The 13959-nt window shown below is 40.4% G+C and overlaps 1 pseudogene; it reads left to right on the top strand.

The window, feature by feature from the left end:
- Positions 1–9259: 9259 nt before the first annotated feature.
- Positions 9260–9889, top strand: LOC122427588 (annotated as a pseudogene).
- The last annotated feature ends 4070 nt before the right edge of the window (positions 9890–13959 follow it).

Here is a 13959-nt window from a genome sequence, read left to right as displayed (position 1 = left end):
CTTTGGCATAGTCAATAAGGCAGAAATAGAAGTTTTTCTGGATCTCTCTTGCTTTTTCGATGATCCAGCGGATGTTGGCAATTTGATCTCTGGTTCCTCTGCCTTTTCTAAAACCAGCTTGAACATCTGGAAGTTCACAGCTCACGTATTGCTGAAGCCTGGCTTGGAGAATTTTGAGCATTACTTAAAAATTACTTTTAGCGTTACAGTCTCAGTCAGTGACATTTCTGTATTATCTCAGTGACTCTCAAATTTCAATGTACATACGCCTGCAGGGAGGCTTATAAAGATGACAACTCCCAATCCACCCCTCCATCCTAGAAATACTGACTGGGTAATTCTGGGTGGGACACAATTTTATTTTATTGGAATCTGTATATTTTAAAAAGGAGCTCAAGGGCATGACCCTTATTGAGGTGGTCCACATAACATCCTTAAAGGAACACTGCTCCAGGAAGCTCCAGGGCTGAGGAATAGCTAGGAAGAATTAAATGTAAAACTCTGGGGGAATAAACAGGTGCAAGTTGTTACTCTGTTTACAGTAAGATTAGATTCCAGAAACACAAGTAGACAACCCCAAATCCTTTTTGCCTTTGCTTAGTATTGATGCAGGTTGTGGCACGTTACCGATCTAGGTATGCAGTACAGTTCTCTATCTGCATGAGAAAGGCTGCGCAGCATAACGGGTACTGCTGTCCCACCGCTATCTCACAACCATATCACGGCTGTCTCCAAAGCCAGTGGAGACATCTGAATTTGAGTATGCGCTTCATCATTTGTTAGTTTTTGATTTTGGGTGAATTAACTAAGTCCTTAGAGCCTTGGATTTTTCACAGGAATACTATTTTTGAGCTTTTACAGGGTATGACTTCTATTGCAATATTTAATCATTCTAGACTTGGATTCTTTTATAAAAATAAAGAGCACTAGAGTCTGATGGTCTTTCCAGTTTTAAAATTCTTTGTATATTTTACTAGCATCCAATTTTTATTATAAACTAAGTGGAAAGATTCAGATACAGAGAACAAAAAGTGACAATATAGAGAGAAAAGCCATTAAAATATTTCTGCTTTCTTGGGCAGAATTTTATTTCTAAATAATTAGTATATTCTTAAATAAAATAAGAATAAGGCAGTGATTTCTTCCGGTGAAATGAGCCTACATGGTGAAGCTATTCTCCTGAATTATAGGCCGTCTTTGGACCTACCACCTAAGTGCTGCCTTTTCAGACAAATCTGGTGGATGCCCTCAGTGGACTCTCTGTCATGAAAGCGCGTCCAGTGAAGAGAACTTGGAGTTCTGTCATGCTGAGCCTGACGTTACCACCTCCAAAGTGGAGCGTGTGGAGAGTGGATGACGCTGGATTCCTCAGGAGCCTTTGAGCTAAAATAGGGCATGGCATCTCATTTCGTTCCTGATGTGTCTCAGGTTTCTCCCCACTCTCTGTCACCACCAGACAATACAAAGGGGAAAGATTTTCCAACCAAAGACCAGGAGCCCAGAGTCCTGCCTTTCCCCGTTTTCTCTCACTTTCCTGGCACCCACTTGTCCACTCCAGTGCATCGTCTAGGTTCGTGTAGACAGCTGACCCCTGCTGCGTAGTGGGGATTCTGAGGCAGGAGCACTCTTTAGTTGAGATTTTTCAAGTGCACTTCATAACATTCAGTTGGTTTACATAGCTATTAGATCACCTAGACATGCATCCTTGCCAAACAACTAAACAGATCTTGGCATCCCACCTATCTCTTAGGTCTCTGTGGGGAGTTCACCACTGGGAGTATAATTACTCTGATGGCTCTCCTTTTTCCATAATCGGAGTCTTTCTGTTTCCTGGAGGACTTTCCCTCACTTTGGGGGGCGGGGGTGGCAGGTGGCATCACTGAATCAGGGAGAAACACAGTAAACCAGGTTCAAGAAAGCCGATGAAAAGGCCAGAAGGCAAGTGTTAGCCTTTCAATCATGTCCGACTCTTTGCGACCCCACGGTCTGTAGCCCACCACGTTTTTCTGTCCATGGAATTCTCCAGGCGAGAATACTGGAGTGGGTACCCATTCCTTCTCCAGGAGATCTTCCTGACCCAGGGATCAAACCTGGGTTTCCTGCATGGCAGGCGAATTCTTTACCATCTGAGCCACCAGGCTCAAGAAAACCAGTGAAAAGGCCAGAGTGAAGCGCCATTTTAGAAAAGTCCCCAGTGGGAAAAATTTCGTGAGAGTCCAGGGTCATGGAGAAGTTATAGGTCAAACCAGGGGAGCACTCAGGGAACCAGAAGCAGAAATAGAGAACCACAAGCAAAACTTTAAAACTGAGCTCAAGTCCCTGCAGAAAGGAAGCACCATATAGTGTTCTCTTTTGCTGTCTTGCTGAATTCTTGTCATATGAGGGATGCAAGCCACTTACTTTTCCAGAGAGGCTAGTTCAATGCAGGGCTGAAAAACTCAACCTTGCCCCCTGTGAAAGAACTTGGTTGCATTCTGTATGTGATTTAGATCTATACTCTGGCTTTTGCTAAAAGCTGCGCTGACTTTCCTTTGTCAGTTTGGCTGGTGTAGCTTCTCCTTTCCTGCCCTGGAGATGCATCTCTTTCTGTCACTCCTGTGTTATCCATAAACATCCTAGATAATCTCTTTTTCCCTGTCTCTTCTTTTGTTTGTTTGTTTCCTATCAGTGATACTCTTTGGATTCTTCTTCTTTAGTTTCTCTTCTTATTTTCCTCCTTCGCAGTTGATCTGCTGTCACATTCACTTTTATACTCTGTGCTTTTTTCTAGCAGGTATTTTGGTTATTCTTATAGAGTTTCCCCACCTTTCTCTTACGGGTATTTTTTTAGCTCATTGTAACTTCAGTCCCTGGTTCTCCTCATTGTCAATCATCTTACATGAGGTAGAGATTATCTTGGAAGAATTTTCTTGGCTCAAATACATCTTTAGTCTTTTCAGTGTGGCTACCAACTTGATAGAAGCTTTATTGTCTTGCATTGAATCAATGCATATCAAACTGCATGTTCTACACAAGAATTTAAAATAAAGAAAAAGAATTTTTTTGTTTTCTCACTTCAGTGATTATTTAAAAATTAAGGTAAGCATATTCATGACCATCTGGGTACCCATTTTATAACTAAATACTGCTATGAAATTTCGGTATCCACAGTTGCACATATAACTGCATAGAAACCAAAGAGAGCAGGAGTGGACTTAATAAAGTGGAGGGTGAATGAGATGAATATTTTTCAGTGGTTGAAATACAGAGAACTGATGGGAGAAGTGAGTCACCACAGCCAAACTAAAGCAAACTTATGCTGGAGCAATTAATAACATGTCTTATTTAAACCAAATCACATCATTAATCACCTTAATGTTACTGATTCCCTTTTGGATTTGATTATAATTAATTTATAAAATTTAAAAACTTTTTAGTTGTGTAAGAATTTTATGTATGAGGGACTTAAAACTTTTAACTTTGAGGATATTTATGTAATATAATAAAAAGAAATTTATCTGGTTTCCACTTGCATCCAACATGGAGTAAATTTACCATTCTGCCTGAGATGACTTAAAAAGTGAAAAAAATATATATGAGATGATAAATTTCAAGATATTAAACATCAGACAATGAAGGATAGTGTTCTTTGAGAGATAAAAAACAGTGAGCCCTGTGATTGCCCCAGATGACTGCCAAGAGAAAGTTTTCAGGCCGTGGCAGAGGAGGGAAGGCCCTGGTATAGCCTGGTGAGCCCTCTGATTTGAGGATACCAACTGAGAGCTTGAAGTAGTCTGGATGGCTACAGTTTTCAGGACAGAGTACTGGAGAAGAGACAGAGTGAGCATCATGGAACAGTCCAGAGACCTGCAGAGGGTTCCCTTCCAATATGCAGAGAGCTGCTGAAGAGTGCATGTACATGAGGAAACTACCTGAGATTTGAAAGAATCACCCAAGAAAATGACACTTGGTGTTCACATGGGGCTATGAAAAGTACCTGTCCACTGCCCATTCTCATTCCCTGCACCTCCTACCAAATTAGAAATCCTCATAATTCATAGGACATTGTATAGAGAACTCAGAACAGCTGTGGCTCAGAAGTGAGGAATCATTAGCCCTAGAATAAATACTGAATTGGGCCCACCTAACAATATTGAGGGCTTCCGTGGTGGCTCAGACAGTAAAGAATCCACCTGCAGTGCGGGAGACCTGGGTTCGATCCCTGGGTTGGGCAGATCCCCTGGAGGAGGGCACGGCAATCCACTCTAGTATTCTTGCCTGGAGAATTCCATGGACAGAGGAGCCTGGCGGATTGCAGTCCCTGGGGTCGCAAAGAGTCGGACATGACTGAACAACTAAGCACACGTACACAGAACAATCTTGAAAGACAGATATGAAAGAGCCAACTGTCTCCTACTAACTTAACTATGGCCTAGACCAATCTCCAGGCTAGTTACAAAATATATATAAGTATCCAGCTTCTAACAAGGGAAAAAACAATGTTTGCCATCCAATCAGAAATCACCAGGCAATCAGTGTTGCAGGAAAATATGAACTTTAAGTCTAGGAAAAAATACATCAGTAGAAACGCAGTCAGAACTGATAAATGAAATTATGCATAACAACATTAAAATATGACTATATTCCATATGTTCAAAAAGCTAGGGAAAAGATTGAATGCTAATTAGAGACATAGACAGCATCTTAAGCTTCCCTTGTGGCTCAGCTGGTAAAGAATCCGCCTGCAATGTGGTAGACCTGGGTTAAATCCCTGGGTTGGGAAGATCCCCTGGAGAAGGGTATGGCTACCCACTCCAGTATTCTGGCCTGAAGAATTCCATGGACTCTATAGTCCATGGGGTTGCAAAGAGTCCAACAGGACTGAGCAGCTTTCACTTTCACTTTCAAAATATCTTAAAACACAGTGGAACTTTGAGAGATGAAAACAAAGGTATCTGACATGTCACAGAGATATACGTTCAGTGTAATTCCCTTATGAAAACTTCAAAACCATGCAACACTATTCATTTACTTTATTGGGGTACAATAAATCCCAAGATAATGGGAGAATTCAGTATTCAGAAAAGTAATTACTCTGGGGCAGAGGGAGGGAAAGACAAACAGGCAACAAAAGGCACAAAGCAGGTTTCCAAAGTGCTGTTCATATTCTATGACTCAAGCTGGTGGTAGGCATGTGGTATGTTGTTCTAAAAAGCACACACATATCATCTATGCCATTTTGTATGTATAATATATTTATAGTGTACATATCTGTAGTATACATATTTCATAATATATTTAATAACAACAATAATGACAGTAAAGATTACTCTGGTGGCCATGTGGATGAAGGGAGATTAATAGAGTCAGGGAGAAAATTAAAGCCATTTTTGCAGTAGTGATAAAATGGGAAAGGACAACAAAGCTCACAAGTCTTTTGAAATAGAATTTAGGAATGTGAATTGAATGCAGTAGTTTAAAGGGAAAAAAATGAGTTTTTCTCAGTTTCCTGGAACTGAAAAAGCTTCTGCGACTCTTAAGTTTGTATGAATTAATAGAAAATTTCTGGAAGGCTAGCTATAAACGGACAATATTGTTTCTTTCATTGGGCAACTAAAAAGCTCTAGGCCCAGGAGGGAGGGTGTCTTTTTTGAATTCTGAACCATGTTTGTATATTAACTACCCAAAACATGGAAAGCAAAATTAAAGAGCAGAGATTTTTGTTTAGCTCAGAATTGACCATTCTAATTTAATGAGGGAAAATGTTGGGAGAAGCAAGATAATTATGGAAATGACTTCCCCTGTGTTTAGTTTTCTGCCGCTGAATTAGGCTAAGTAGCAAGTCTTGTATTTATCATAGGCTGGGATGGGAGTCAGAGCTGACTGTCTTCTGGTCAGGGCTGTCTTCATGAGCTGAAGCGTGGGTCCCAGGGTTGCCCCTTCAGGAGGGCAATGGGTGGGGCAGTCACTATGACTGATGTGTTTACCAACAGCACAAAGAAACTATAAAGTGTTTCCAGGTGGGTCCTTGTGACTGCAGCGGCACCATTTAAAAATGAGGAAGTGAGGTTGATCCTGTCTTACCTACCCTTTCTATGTTTTTTCCCTGATGGACCTGCTCCTGTATATAATCCTGTGCACATATTAGCTAGTCTTCAGTAAACTGCTAACTTACTGATAATGCCTTAAGGTATTTAACCCTCCAAGAGGGTTCTGCATTTCTGCATTTTTATCAGAAATCCTAAAAAAAAAAAAAAAAAAGACCAAACCCTCAATGCTAGAAACAGATGTTGTATGCTGTCTAACATTCTTGCCTTTCATTTATATTTGACTAATTACTAAAGCTAACCTTGTCTCTCATTTCACAGTGTCATCTACATAATATAAAATTTTGATCATTGCTTAGTTTTTATTCATGTTTTGCCTCATTTCACAAAATATTTTTGGAGACGTGTAATAAACACATACCATAAAGTGGTGAGCTATGAATAAATTAAAAATCAGGCTCAGAGAAATAAAAACTTGAATAGAAAGTTGTCCCCAGGTATAAAAGCAGATGAACCACTAGAAGTGAGTTTCTTTCAAGTATGGTCTAGGATTCCTAGCGAAAGTGATAAAGGAGACATGATATGTTACTAGTTATTCCCTCTCCCCCTCCCCCTCTCATCTCCTCCCCTAAACCCACTATTTTCTGTAAAAGAAGTATATAGCTTTTCCTACATATGACCCTAGAAGAAATTTCTCACCCAGATTATAAGCTTTTATTATCACATCCAAATCTGCATACCTTTGAAAATAAAGGACACAGAACCAAAGAAAAAATAAATTTTAGCTGAATTAAAATGGAGCACTGGGCAAGGAAGTGACAGTAGATATATCTTACATGACTTGAGAGAACTGTGTCTTTGTTTACTAGTTTATATCTCAGTAATAAATAACCAGGGATTTAAGAATCCTCATTGTGTACTTCAGAAATACCATGCAATCACCTGATACAGTTGCATCACTTTGGGGGTTCATATGAAAATAATTGAAGTGATTTCACTTGAAAATTCTGTTTGCTGAACTTTGTGATACATGTTGTTATTCTATAGCATATTTAAGTTGTTCTTTACAGAATTAAACACCTTTATTTAATGGGCCATTGGGGAAATAATAATAGTTTCTAAGGAAAAGTTTTTTTCAGCATGTTTATTATTGACCTGAAGAGAGAATATATGGATTAAAACTGTACTGGACATGAAGCTGGCAGGGGGAACTGGAACCATGGATGACAGAATCTGGGTCTCATTTCATTTTGAGACCCTAAGTGACCCCTGATGAAAACAGCATCTTCATGAAAGTGAAAGAGGAGAGTGAAAAAGTTGGCTTAAAACTCAGCGTTCATAAAACTAAGATCACGGCATCTAGGCCCATCACTTCATGGCAAATAGATGGGGAAACAATAGAAACATTGACAGACTTTATTTTCTTGGGCTCCAAAGTCACTGCAGATGGTGACTGCAGCCATGAAATTAAAAGACCCTTGCTCCTTGGAAGAAAAACTATGACCAACCTAGACAGCAAATTAAAAAGCAGAGACATTTCTTTACCAGCAAAGGTCCATACAGTCAAAGCTATGGTTTTTTCAGTAGTCATGTATGGATGTGAGAGTTGGACTATAAAGAAAGCTGAGTGCTGAAGAATTGATGCTTTTGAACTGTGGTGTTGGAGAAGGCTCTTGAGAGTTCCTTGGACTGCAAAGAAATGAAAGCAGCCAATCCTAAAGGAAATCAGTCCTGAATATTCATTGGAAGGACTGATGCTGAAGCTGAAGCTCTGATACTTTGGCCACCTGATGCAAAGAACTGACTCATTTGAATAAACCCTAATGCTGGCAAAGATTGAAGGTAGGAGGAGAAAGCGATGACAGAGGATGAGATGGTTGGATGGCATCACTGACTCAATGGACATGAGTTTGAGCAAGCTCTGGAAGTTGGTGAAGGACAAGGAAGGCTGGCATGCTGTAGTCCATGGTGTCGCAAAGAGTTGGAGACGACTGACCAACTGAACTGAGCTGAACTGAAGTGACCCTGTCACAGTTGTCTGAAACATGTTCACATCCAGCCAAGCACATTTCCACGTGTCCATGGGATTTCTCAGATAATTCTTCTGAGCTTCTGTTCCTTGCTCTGCTCTGTAACTACACTGGTTCAACCCTCTCATCTCAGGACTTGCTGCAGGTCTTTTGCTCACTGACCTACTTGGACCCTCTTCTCCAGCTCAACCCTTGGTGCTATTTTATGGAGATGGGCTGGTGTTCAGTTTGACTCCATGCCCTGAAGCTCTGTGGCAAGGGTGTTCCTGCCCTCTCCTGCTCCTGCTTACCCGGCTTGGCTTGGCTGATCATGTTTCCTCATGGCATGTGAGTGTTTCAGGGTGTGCTCAGGGTTTATCTCCTTTGTTTTTTGACTGGAGTCAAGTAAGGGTGAGGAAACCTGAGTGCTGCTCTGAGTTGTTTAGCAAAACAAAAAAGCGCAAGGGTGTATTCATAATTCATTCACCATTCATTGATTGTCCATTGTGTGCTGGGTACTGAGACCACTGAGGCAAAAATAATAGACACTGTGTGGAGACACGTGTGTCTTCACAGAATTGAATTAAGAGCAAAGGAGGAAGTCATTTTAAGGCAGCCTTTTATGTATGTGACTCACTTATCATTGAGTTACCTAGTAGACATAGTTGATGGGACATTTAGGCAAGAGTGATAAGACAAAGATGGAGCGTCAGTGTCCTGAATAGCAGCTATTAATTGCTCTAGCACAGTAGTGGTCAAACTGAGGCAATTTTGCTTCCCTCTCCTGCCCCAGAGACATACAGCAATGTCTAGAGACATTATTGGATGTTACAACTGAGACAGTGCTGCATAGTGGTTAGATGTCAAGAATGCTGCCAAACATCCTACAGTGCTTAGGACAGTCCCCCATAACAAAGAATTATCGAGTCTAAAATGCCAACAGTTCTGAACTTTAGAATCCTTGGCTAGTGTATGTGTCAACTGTATGTTTCTGAGAAAGCAACTATCAAAAAAGCTTCCTTTAGCCTGATGTTTATTACTGCTAGTTGCAGCTGACATTCAGTGAGGGCTTACTATATGCCAGGTATTTATTGTAAACAGTTTAAATGGATTATTTCATTTAATCATAAAAAACTCTATGCTGGATAGAGACAGTGCCGGGGCAAGTGAAAGCCAGATGGGCACTTGGCAACTCTCTGCCTCTCGGAGGAAAGATAATTAAAAATGGTCAAAGGAGATCCTAAGAGGCAAAATGTCATCATATGCGTTCTTTGTGCAAACTTGCCAGGAGGAGCACAAGAAGAAGCACCCGGATGTTTCAGCCAACTTCTCAGAGTTTTCTAAGAAGTGCTCAGAAAGGTGGAAGACCATGTCTGCTACAGAGACAGGAAAATTTGAAGACATGGCAAAGGCGGACCAGGCCTGTTATGAAAGAGAAGTGAAGACTTACATCCCTCCTAAAGGGGAAACAAAAAAGTTCAAGGATCCCAGTGCACCCAAGAGGCCTCCTTCAGCCTTTTTCTTGTTTTGTTCTGAGTATTGTCCAAAAATCAAACAGGACCATCCTGGCCTGTCCATTGGTGATGTTGCAAAGAAACTGGGAGAGATGTGGAATAACACTGCTGCAGATGACAAGCAGCCCTATGAGAAGAAGGCTGCTAAGCTGAAGGAAAAGTACGAAAAGGATACAGCTGCATACCGAGCTAAAGGGAAGCCTAATGCAGCAAAAAGGGAGTCATCAAGGCTGAAAAAAGCAAGAAAAAGAAGGAAGAGGAGAAAGATGAGGAAGATGAAGAGGAGTAAGAAGATGAAGAGGATGAGGAGGAAGAAGAAGATGATGATGATGATGAATAAGTTGGTTCTGGTGCAGTTTTTTTTTTTTTGTCTACAAAGCGTTTAACCCCCCTGTACACAACTCACTCCTTTTAAAGAAAAACATTGAAATGTAAGGCTGTGTAAGATTTGTTTTTAAACTGTACAGTGTCTTTTTTTGTAGAGTTAACACAGTCCCAAATGTGTCCTGATGGTATTTTCAATAGCCACTAATCTTGCCTGGTGCAGGATGGGGGTTGTAGATAGGCATGGAAATTTAAAGCAGGTTCTTGTTGGTATGCAGCGTTGATTAGGTATATATAGGGATGGTAGTTTTTTCATCTTCAGTTGTCTCTGATGCAGCTTATACGAATAATTGTTGTTCTGTTAACTGAATACCACTCTGTAATTACAAAAAAAGAAAAAATTGCAGCAGTGTTGTTAACATTCTGAATTCTTATAAGTAAACACAATTTTTAAAATTAGTATTGTCCTTTTCATAGGTCTGAACATTTTTCTTTTTAAGGGGAAGCTAGTCTTTTGCTTTTGCCTATTCTGGATCACACGAATTATTACAGTGTTTATCTTTCATATAGTTAGCTGATAAAAAGCTTTTGTCTATGCACCCTGCATACCCATGATGAGGGTATAAAAGTTGAATTGAGACAGTTTTCATCCATAACTGAAACTTAAATCTTGACCAGTTAATAGCAGATTTCACATAGCCCAGTTACATTTCCAAAGTGAAGAGTAATGGCATTACTCACAGCATGGGATTATTAGAATCAAACATTTTGAAAGTCAATCTTTGAAGGGCTAATAGAAAAGTATGTTCTAATCTTTACATGAAGACTCTATACTCTTTAACTCCCGTTACCATGTAATGGCAGTTTTATTTGCAGTTCCCATGTTAAAGACTTGAGAATGTATCCCCAAAAGCGTGAGCTTAAAATACAAGACTGCTGTATTGTTTTTTTGTTGATGTTTGTCCCAGCAAAGGCTCTGGGGGAAAAAGTGCTGGCTATAAATGTCTTCTCCTGTTTATCTAAATACAGACTGTTTAGGAAACTTGAGACCGTTGGTTAAAGGTATTTTTAATTAATTAGATTGACTTTTAAAATTGTATCAGTTCAGTTCAGTCGCTCAGCCGTGTCCAACTCTTCGCGACCCCATGAATCGCAGCATGCCAGGCCTCCCTGTCCATCACCACCTCCCGGAGTTTACTCAAACTCATGTCCACCGAGTCGGTGATGCCATCCAGCCATCTCATCCTCTGTCATCCCCTTCTCCTCCTGTCCCCAATCCCTCCCAGCATCAGGGTCTTTTCCAATGAGTCAGCTCTTCGCATGAGGTGGCCAAAGTATTGGAGTTTCGGCTTCAACATCAGTCCTTCCATGAACACCCAGGACTGATCTCCTTTAGGATGGACTGGTTGCAGTCCAAGGGACTCTCATGAGTCTTCTCCAACACCACAGTTCAAAAGCATCAATTTTTCGGCGCTCAGCTTTCTTCACAGTCCATTTTTCACATCCATACATGACCACTGGAAAAACCATAGCCTTGACTAGACGGACCTTTATTAGCAAAGTAATGTCTCTGCTTTTTAATATGCTATCTAGGTTGGTCATAACTTTCCTTCCAAGGAGTAAGCGTCTTTTAATTTCATGGCTGCAATCACCATCTGCAGTGATTTTGGAGCCCAAAAATTGTATACCACATTTTAAATCAGGTATATCTTCCTATGTTATGGGTTGCCCCTTTATAAATTGAATAGACCTGAGGGAAAAAGACATTTTGTATTTCAGTATGAACTATCTGATTTATTTGAATTTTACTTCTGTTTACAAAACTCAAGCTCATTGATTAGGGTCATATATTTATCTGCTTAGCAGTTTGGGAAACAATTTGGCAATTTTGTGGCTTTTGAGATTATTGTTCTCTTAAAGTGCTGGTGTTTTAAAATAACATTCTTGTAATTTTACATGCTTTTGTGAGGGACTGCTGTTTTATTATAGAATTTTGACTTGGGTTCTTTCCATTTGCTTTTGTCTATGTAATTTTAGGAGGAATACTGAACATCTGAGTCCTGGATGATACTAATAAACTAATTTCAGAGGTTTAAAAGAAACAAAAACAAACTCTATGATGCAGTCCGCAACCTTTTTGGCCCCAAGGACAGGTTTCATGGAAGACTGCTTTTCCATGGACACGGGGCAGGGTGGGGGATGGTTTTAGGACGATTCAAGTTCATTACATTTATCATGTACTTTATTTCTATTGTTATTACATCAGCTCCAGGTCAGATCATCAGGCATTAGATCCCAGAGATTGTGTATCCCTGCTATAGAGTAGGTAGTATTAGCTCTGCTTTACAAATGAAGAAACAAGTTTATTGAGATTAAGAAACTTGGCCAAGACCTAATTCCTAACAAGTGACAGTGCAGGGAGTTGAATCCAGGACGCCTGGCTCTTCATTCTTCACTACCAGAAATGGTTAGCATCTCTAACTTAGAGTCAAGCACTCCCTTCAGCTGGTCTTTAGCTCCTGAGAAGTTGCTGGCACGACAGCCTGAGCTAGCTGAGTCCTCCACTGGCTACGGGCTTCTGCTGGAGGCCTGCTGGAGGGAAAGACAGGTTAATTTAACAGTATGTTAGTCATTCAGTCATGTGCGACTGTTTGTGACCCCATGGACTGTAGCCCACCAGGGTCCTCTGCTCATGGAATTCTCCAGGCAAGAATTTAACAGTACAATTCAGCCCAAACTTGGGAAAGGAGAATTTGATACTACATTAAACATCAGCATCTCGTTTAGGATGAATGGTTCTCCCACATGGGTGTGCAGCTGGCTCATTAATCTGACCCGATTAAACTGGATCAACCAAAACTGTTAGTCATATCTAATTTAGCGATGATTGTGTTGATAGAGTGAGCCACAGCACTATAAATAGCAGAATGGAGCTAATAGGCTCTGATGCTGTCAGCTTTCATTAGCTTACACTTCAGTTTTACTTTTCATTGTTTTACACATCTGCTTTTCTAAGAGCTTCTGGGCAGTTTGGGGTAAGGTTTTTAGGTTCAGACTGTGCTTTTTGTCAGTTTGGTGTTCTCCGAGGGCAAAGCAACAGTCCACTGTCATCCATACCTTTGCTAGCATTACGATGCCTGAACGCTCCTAGACCGTAATTTGATCTAGTTCCTTAACCCTATAGTCTAGCTGATAGAAGGTAATGGAACACCACATCTGCGCATGTGATAGGACAGAATTCTTCTGTCTTCTCACCTGAGTACAACAGGCTTGTGCCACCTAGAAGAATGAAAAGGTAACTCAGAATATGTGGGGTCCGTATAGCCCAAGCGGATATCCTTATGAAGAAGAGGAAGTATGGGCCCCACAGATAGCAGGTTAGTGTGAAGTGAGTGTGGTTTTGGTCCCAGTAAGTTTCTAAAATGACTTGCTCTGAGAACGGTATATGTGTGTTTCATTTTGAGGTCCTAGGAATTTTTAGAGTAATTCCTGTTTGGCTGACAGGAAAGACACCTTTGTCTTAGGGCCAGTAACAGCTTCTAAGAGGGGGCTAAATGTGAAAGATGTTGATTTTCTTTTTTTATTGTGTTCATAGTATGAGCTGTTATCATGTAAAGGAAGGTTGGCAGGTGAAGGTGTTGGTGGGTGAGCATTGTTTTTCTTCTTATCAAGACTGGTGTGTTACCTTTCCCCCATATCATTCAGTAGGTCTCTTAGACATTATTTCATTAATTACCTCTCTGAATTCCTGGGGTCAGTGTCAGGCATTTTTTTTTTTTTCCCTCTTGTCCTTTAAAAAGTTACAGAGACATTGAATATTTTGAACTGAATGGCAATGAAGTAGAGATCATAGCCCCTATCATTTATTGATGGCAGTATGCTAAGCACAGTACTGAATGCTTTAAATGTGCTCTCTCTTTTCATCTGTACAACTCTTTAATTTATTCATCCTCATTTTATAGAGCAGAAAAGTTTATATTAAGCAATACAAGTTGGGTTAAGTGTGGTAAGAAGGCAGCTGGGTAGCTAGACTGGGATTTGAACACATGTCTGCTGATACCAAGTTTCCTATGATTAACCATTCTC

Source organism: Cervus canadensis, chromosome 2 (assembly GCF_019320065.1).
Source record: "Cervus canadensis isolate Bull #8, Minnesota chromosome 2, ASM1932006v1, whole genome shotgun sequence".
NCBI classification, from domain to species: domain Eukaryota; kingdom Metazoa; phylum Chordata; class Mammalia; order Artiodactyla; family Cervidae; genus Cervus; species Cervus canadensis.
The sequence above is the reverse complement of the archived record's forward strand: the minus strand, read 5'-3'. Positions and strand labels throughout refer to the sequence as shown.